Raw genomic sequence first — 9,807 nt, 5'->3', positions numbered from 1 at the left:
GCTGCCCGCGACAGAGCAGGAGATCGCTTGGACATATGCATACGTCCATTTGCGAGAACGTATAGTTCGCCTGGACGTATGCATACATCCAATAGCGGGAAGGGGTTAAAAAATCTTAATCCTTCCAATAGTTATTAGCTTCTGAAGTTTTCTGTCTAACTGCTCAATGATGATGTCACGTCCCGGGAGCTGTGCATGATGGGAGAATATCCCCATAGGAACTGCACAGCTCCCGGGACGTGAGTCATCAGAGAGCAGTTAGACAGAAAACAACAACTCAACTTCAGAAGCTAATAACTATTGGAAGGATTGAGATTTTTTAATAGAAATAATTTACAAATCTGTTTAACTTTCCGGAGCCAGTTGATATATAAAAAAAAAGTTTTGGCCCGGAATACTCCTTTAATGCTTAAAGTGACAGTGGTCAGATGTGCAAAAAACGCTCTGGTCCTACAGTGAAAATTGGCCTGGTCCTTAAGGAGTTAAGGATTCGGGATGCAGGGCGTATGCATACGCCCCACGTCCTGAACAGGTTAATAAACAGTGTAAAAAAGATTATATAAATACCCCTTTTCTAATAAAGCCCTCTATTACTAAATAATAATTAAAAAAAACTATACATAATAGGTATTGCCACATTCATAATGACTTTTACTTTCAAATGTTGTTATTTGTCCCGCACAGTTAACGCTGGTAACAAAAAACCCTACACAAAAACGCAGAATTTGCTAATTTTGTTCAAAAAAATGGAATAAAAATGATCAAAAGGTAACATGTGCAATTATACTAATAAAAAGTATGGCTTGTCCTGCAAAAAATAAGCCCTTACACAATGAGGTTGGATGAAAATTAAAAAGTTATGGCCACACAAAAAGGGAAACCATATGATTTAATGAGATAAAAAGACTTTCACCTACACCACTCTTGATGAATACCCCCCAGTAAATAGACCCATAAGGACATGACTCTGTTCATTACGTAAGAAAAGAATTATAAAACGGGCAGCGCTCATCCCAACAGTCACTTATGCCATTTATGTAGTAGAACTCACCTGACACGACACCTGTTGAGCCAAGACAATGGGGGACATGTATCATTAGGTGTCTGTTGTAGACACAGTTCAAACCTTCACTGCTAGTCTAATTCACACTCTTCCTCAAGATTGACTAAAGTTGTGCACGTCCTTTGATTAATTTTGTGCAAATATAGAAACGCCCCCCATCGCTCTACCGTGCACTCCTTCTCTACCTCACACGGTACACTCCTCACTGCTCATAGCTAGAAGTGCTGGAGCAGCAGTGTGCGCCGAACAAAACTTCACATAATAGTAAAATCATAAATCTTTATAAAGTACACAGAGTGGAAGATTATCAAAGAATTTTGCATAAAAAAATCTATTTTGGCGCAAAAAATATTCTAGAGCATTTTCAAAGAGCTTTGTGCAGCGGTTTACAGTTTAGGTCAGTTTTGTAAAAGTGGGTGTGACCACGTATATTTTCTGCTTTACATGATATTTTCTAAGGGGTGAGAGTCCAGTTTACATCAAAAATTTCACACCAGCTTTTTGATAGTGTAGAAATCACAGAAATGGTTGTAGTTTTATTGTTTTGGGGTCTTTTTTCTTAGTTTTTTGGGGGGAAAAGGTGTAATGTAAGTAATTATAAAAAAATTATTAATTACATATATATATATATATAACTTTTATTTTACATTTTTTTCTTGGTCACTGCACCCTCACATTTAAGCATAGAAATGTTTTATTTATACAGCTATCGCTTGTCTGGGCACTAGTAACCATAGAATATTTCAAGAGATGTTTCGACCAGAATTTTCTTGGATGTAAAAGTTGGCGCAAAAATCGACAATTTTGTCACAAAAATTGCCGATTTTGTCCCCAAACTCGGCAATTTTGGCATTAAAAAAAATCCAATATGGCTTCAACAAAAAAAAATATTTAGCAAAAAAACAAAAGTGGCGCAAAAAAGAATTTTCACATGTTTTCAAATCAGCAAGAGACCTTTGAAAATGTTAGGAGAAAAAAAAGGTGTGAATAAAAAATTATAAGAAATTACAGTAGTTTTTGAGAATCGCCCCCAGAATGTCTGGGTTTAAAAAAATACGTAATTTTGCTGAACAATCTGTCCCCTTACCTCTGTATCAGTGTTTACCAACCAGAATGCCTCCAAGTTTTGGAAAACTTGGCATGCTGGGAGTTGAAGTTTTGCGAAAGCTGGAGGCACCCTGGTAGCAGAAATTAGTGTGCGACATGGGTATGCAGCAGAGCTGAATGTGTGATTATATGTAAACATGACCCCGCACACACTCAACTCTGCTACATACACATGATCACACACTCAGCTCTGCTAAATACACCTGATCACACACTCAACTCTACTTACACACACTCACACTCTTAACTCTACTACATACACACTCACACACACAACTATGCTACATACACACAACCAACCACTCAGCTCTGCTTCATACACACATTCACACACTCAGCTCTGCTACATTCACACACTCAGCTTGACTACATACACACACTCACAAACTCAGCTCTGCTACATATACACACTCCAACACTCAGCTCTGCTACATATACACACTCCCACACTCAGCACTGCTACATACACACTCACACACTTAGCTCTGCCTCATACACACTTACACACTCAACTCTGCTACATACACACACTTACACACTCAACTCTGCTACATACACACACTCACACACTCAACTCTGCTACATACACACACTTACACATTCAACTCTGCTACATACACACACTTACACACTCAGATCTGCTACATACACACACTCACACACTCAACTCTGCTACATACACACACTCACCTCTGCTACATGCACACACTCCCACACTCAATCCTGCTACATACACACACTCAGCTCTGATACATACACACATTCCCACACTCAGCTCTGCTACAGACACACACTTATACACTCAGCTCTTCTACATACGCACACTCACACCCAACTCTGCTACATACACACACTCACACATTCAACTCTGCTACATACACCCACTCACACACTCAACTCTGCTAAATACACACACTCACACACTCAACTCTGCTACATACACACATTCACACACTCAACTATGCTACATACACACACTCACACACTCAACTCTGCAACACACACACTTAACTCTGCTACATATACACACTCAGCTTTGCTACATACACACATTCACACACTCAACCCTGCTACATACACACATTCACACACTCAATTCTGCTACAGACACACTCACACTTAGCTCTGCTACATACACACTCACACACTCAGCTCTGCTAGATACGCACACTCACACACTCAACTCTGCTACATACACACACTCACCTCTGCTAAATACACACACTCACCTCTGCTACATACACACACAACTCTGCTCTGCTGCATACACACATTCACACACTCAACTCTGCTACATACACACTTGAACACTCAACTCTGCTACACACACTCAGTTCTGCTACATACACACACTCACACACTCAACTCTGCTACATACACACACTCACACATTCAACTCTGCTACAAACACACACTCACACATTCAACTCTGCTACATAAACACACTAACACAATCAATCCTGCTACATACACACATGCACACACTCAGCTCTGCTAAATACACACACTTATACACTCAGCTCTGCTACATACACACACTCACACCAAACTCTGCTACATACACACATTCACACATTCAACTCTGCTACATACACACACTCACACACTCAACTCTGCTACATACACACACTCAACTCTGCTACATATACACACTTAGCTTTGCTACATTCACACATTCAACTCTGCTACATGCACACATTCACACACTCAACTCTGCTACATACACACACTCAACTCTGCTACATACACACATTCACACACTCAGCTCTGCTACATACACACATTCACACACTCAGCTCTGCTACATATCCACACTCACACACTCAGTTCTGCTACATACACACAACCACACACTCAACTCTGCTACATACACACACTTACACATTCAGCTATGCTACAGACACACACACTCAGCTCTGCTACATAAACACTCACACACTTAGCTCTGCTACATACATACACACTTACACACTCAGCTCTGCTACATACACACACTCACACACTCAACTCTGCTACATACACACACTCACCTCTGACACATACACACACAACTCTGCTACATAAACACACTCAGCTCAGCTACATACACACATTCACACACTCAACTCTGTTACATACACTTTCACACACTCAACTCAGCTGCATACACACACTCAACTTTGCTACATACACACACTCAACTCTGCTACTTACACACACTCACACATTCAACTCTGCTACATACACACACTAAAACAATCAATTCTGCTACATACACACATGCACACACTCAGCTTTGCTACATACACACACTTATACACTCAGCTCTGCTACATACACACACTCACACCCAACTCTGCTACATACACACACTCGCACACTCAACTCTGCTACATAAACACACTCACACACTCAATTCTGTACATATACACACTCAGCTTTGCTAAATTCACACATTCAACTCTGCTACATACACACATTCACACACTCAACTCTGCTACATATACACACTCAGCTTTGCTACATACACACATTCACCCACTCAACTCTGCTCCATACACACTCACACACTTAGCTCTGCTACATACATACACACTTACACACTCAGCTCTGCTACATACACTCACACACTCAACTCTGCTACATACACACACTCACCTCTGATACATACACACACAACTCTGCTACTTAAACACACTCAGCTCTCCTACATACACACATTCACACACTCAACTCTGTTACATACACACACTCACACTCATCTCTGCTACACACACACACTCAGCTCTGCTACATACACACATTCACACACTCAGCTCGGCTACATACCCACACTTACACACTCAGTTCTGCTACATACACACACTCACACACTCAACTCTGCTACATACACACACTCACACATTCAACCTGCTACATACACACACTCACACAATCAATTCTGCTACATACACACACTCACACACTCAACTCTGCTACATAAACACACTCACACACTCAACTCTGCTACATATACACACTCAGCTATGCTACATTCACACATTCAACTCTGCTACATACACACATCCACTCACTCAACTCTGCTCCATATACACACTCAGCTCTGCTACATACATACATTCACACACTCTGCTCAGCTACATACCCACACTTAGACACTCAGCTCTGCTACATACACACACTCACACACTCAACTCTGCTACATACACACACTTACACAACCAACTCTGCTACGTACGCACATTCACACACTCAGCTCTACTACATACACACACTTACACACACAGCTCTGCTACATACACACACTCACACACTCAACTCTGCTACATACACACACTCACACACTCAACTATGCTACATACACACACACTCAACTCTGCTACATATACACACTCAGCTTTGCTACATACACACATTCACACACTCAACTCTGCGACATACACACATTCACACACTCAGCTCTGCTTCATACATACACACTCACACACTCACCTCTGCTACATATGCACACTCACACATATACATAGACCTAACAGTCATATACTCTTCTCCCACCCTGCACATACAGTGGTATATTCTTAGCTGTGGTCACCATGGTTACACTACACAGGTGCAATCTCCTGCACTCATCAAGAGCAGCAGGGGAGTTTGAATTGAACACAGTTTGAAGTCTGAACTGTGCCGGAAGTATTTCACCTGCACTATAACCTAGTGTATTATCCAGTTGTATCAGGTTAGACTGCGGGTGAAGTGGTGATCATAAGTGGTCTATAATCAGTTCATTGTTTTTAAAAGGTACAGGGAAAAGATTTTAAGTATCACAGAGATAATCTGACTGGCGACAGAAGCATAGTAATCTCCGCAATCCACTCTGAAAAATTTAATGGATGATTTAGAGCATCTTGCTAAGTGCAGTCCAAGATGGCTTATATTTGCATTAAAAATATGGTCATTGCGCAAGATTTCTGTGGGTAAATGAAATGTACGCAGTTGATAAATTTGTGCAAACTAAATATGTCACTCCAAGGTACACCAAAACCTACACATCTGGAGGAAATGCTCCACCAGAATGTGCACAAAAAATGACACAAAAAAACAGCTTGCACAAAATTTTGCACAAAAATTTAAACACAAAACAGGGGTAAAATCTTTGATACATGTCCCCCAATGTGTGTACGCACTCCCTTCTCCAATTTCCCCAAATAGCAGGGGAGTGAAAAATATGGTAGGGAAAGAGTATAAAGAAAAAGGGGAGAGTTGTAGAATGCATTTGACTGATTACACATTGGGGTGACCAAAACCAGGCAACCAGTACTACTCGCCAAGTTCGCACAAAAAAAAGTTCCTTCCAGAAGCTTGCAATTTATCAAAACCTGTGCAGAGGAAAAGTTGCCCAGTTGCCCATAGCAACTAATGATCTTGCTTATTTTATTTTTAACAAGGCCTCTGCAAAATGAATTTGAATCTAATTGGTTGCTATTGGCAACTGGTCAACTTTTCCTTTGCACAGATTTTGATAAATCTCCCCAAAAATCTCTAAAGGATGAAAGATGATACTCTTCCTGTACATAGGTTTTGATAAATCTCCCCATGTGTCTAGAAGTTCAGCACTGAGGCCATTGAAATGATTGTGTTAGCTACATGAATCTGGTGTTAATAGTGAGAAATGTATAGAAAATCATGTCCTACCTGTGCCGTCCATCAGATGAATGTTGCTGGTTCCTAGGAGTTTGTCAAAAGGGAATAGAAAACAGAGCTATTTGTTTCCGAAAACAGCGCCATACCTGTCCTCATGTTGTATGTAGTATTACAAGTTTTCTCTATTCACTTTTGAAGAACTGAGCTTCTATATCACACACAACATTAGCACACACAACATTAGGACAGAGGTGGTGCAGTTTTAGAAGAAATCAGCTCTGATTTTCTCATCCTGATTACCTCTTTCAACTTCCCTTTGCTGAATGTTTTCTTTATCCTGTCCTAGGTATTTTGCAGGTATGCTAAGAACCAATCTTCTTGGTTTGTTGGTTGTATTCGGCTGCTCCTGGCCATCCTCCCTCTGATCCATGAAATGTCTTGTCTTCTTTGCTGCCTGATTATAAGAAAGGCAAAGATATAGATGATTCTTTGTGATGTCACATGTGTGATGTCACCAACCTTGTCTCACCGTTCTATAAGGGAAGAAATGTAAAAACACACACACACACACACACACACATATATAGATAGATAGATGTCACTATTGCTATGGAAAAGGGTAATTTTTGCATTTTTCCACCATTTTCTTCTACATAGCACTTCTATTCTGCCTGCTTTAATCTATATACATAAAACTTGATGGGGGAGATTTATCAAAACTTTTGCAGAGCAAGAGTGGTGCAGTTGCTCATGGCAATCAATCAGATCGCTTCTTTCATTTTGCAGAGGCCTTATTAAAAAAGGAAAGAAGCAAGCTGATTGGTTGCTATGGGCAACTGGGGAACTGGACAACTTTTCCTGTGGACAGGTTTTGATAAATCTCCCCCAATGTGTATGTATGTGTATATGTTCCAGCATCACGTCCAAACGGCTAAAGATATTAACATGAAACTTAGCACACATGTTACTTATATGTCAACGGGATGGGAGGTCTAGATATGAGGATGGGATATGAGGTCAGGATATGAGGACAGGATTTGAGGATGGGATAAATAGCATATAAGGTCGGGATATGAGGACAGGATATGAAGTCGGGATATGAGGATGGGATATGAGGACGCGATATGAGGTTGGGAAAAGTGGATAGCATATGAGGATGGGACATAAGGATGGGATATGAGGATGGGATATGAGGTTGGGATATGAGGTTGGGATATGAGGACAGGATATGAGGTCGGGATATGAGGATGGGATGTGAGGATGGGATATGAGGACGGAATAGGAGGAGGGGATATGAGGTCTAGATATGAGGACAGCATATGAGGATGGCATATTAGGATAGCATATGAGGTCGGGATATGAGGATGGGATATGAGGTCGGGATATGATGATAGGATATGAGGACAGGATATGAGGTGGAGATAGGAGGACAGCATAGGAGGATGGGATATAAGGACGGGATATGAGGTCAAGATATGAGGGCGGGAAATGGGAACGGAATATGAGGTTGAGATATGGGGACGGGATATGGGGTTGGGCTATGAGGACGGGATTATCTCTAGAAGTGGCTTCCTTCTGGGATGATCACCATGCAGACCAATTTGATGCAGTGTGCAACATATTGTCTGAGCATTGACAGACTGATCTTCCACCCCTTCAACCTCTGCAGCAATGCTGGCAGCACTCATATGTCTATTTCCCAAAATCATACTCTGGAGATTACGCTGAGCATGTGCACTCAACTTCTTTGGTCGACTATGACAAGGCCTTTTTTGTTAATAGATCCTGTAAAACTGCTTTATGGCCTTGCCCACCGTGCATTAGCTCAGTTTCAGGGTCTTGGAAATCTACATATAACCTAGGTCATCTATATGTAGATCAAAAATTCTTACTTTTCTTTTTTTTTTCTTTAATATCCTTAGAGAGTCCTTTGCCATGGGGTGCCATGTTGAGCTTCCAGGTACCAGTATTTCAGCATGTAAGAGCGACGACATGGAATTTAGGACCCCTGCTCCCCATTCACACCTGAAACTTTGTAACACTAATGATTAACATGACATCTACGAGGGCAAATAGCTAATTGGGCCCAGTTTGTACATTTCTACTTAGGGGTGCACTCACTTTTGTTGCCAAGGTTTAGACATTAATGGATGTGTGTTGGGTTATTTTGAGGGACACAACATTAAACATTGTTATACTGTTATGTACTTATTGCTGTACATAGTAGTAGGGTACCAATTTAACATGATAAACCACCTAAGGTGGTCAATAAATCCTTATTTACCAACCATTACTAAAATATACATCTATTTACATATCTTTATTGAAAAATAAAAAAAAAGGGGGCAAGACATGACACACTCTTTAAAAACAGTGCGGTGTGGCAATATCCTCATCTATTGTTGACTGGCATAGGTGTCATGTACTGTGGACATAGTCCTCATAAGTAGGCTATTACAGCTACACAGATTATACTCCAGTCAACAATAGATGTGGCAATTGCCACACTGCTCTGTTTTTAAAGAGTGTCATGTCTTCCCCTTTTTTTCAATAAAAATATATAAATAGATGTATATTTTCTTAATGATTGGTAAATAAGGATTTATTGACCACCTTAGGTGGTTTATAGTGCTCAATTTCTTACATGTTGTCACATTGAAAAGATGATTGAAAAGATGGAAAAGAATAAAATATTAACAAAAATGGGAGATACTGTATATGGATACTGGCTTTTATTATTACTCTTATGATCTAAAGAGTAATCAAGCCAATTATTTTTATTTTTACATTTTTGGGGATTTTACTAACCACAAGGGCCTGTGCCAAGAAATAGATTAATATTTTTTTTAAAGGCCTCTAAAAAAATGAAAGAAGTGATCTGATTGGTTGCTATGGGCAACTGGCCTACTTTTCCTCTGCACAGGTTTTCATAAATCTCCCCTTGGTCTTTCTTTATATTTTCCTTTATAGAACATGTAAGGTCTCTGTAGAGGACTAGGCCGATCTGTAGGATGTGTGAT

Source organism: Hyla sarda, chromosome 11 (assembly GCF_029499605.1).
Source record: "Hyla sarda isolate aHylSar1 chromosome 11, aHylSar1.hap1, whole genome shotgun sequence".
In the NCBI taxonomy this organism is placed as follows: Eukaryota; Metazoa; Chordata; class Amphibia; order Anura; family Hylidae; genus Hyla; species Hyla sarda.
This window is presented reverse-complemented; position numbering follows the sequence as displayed.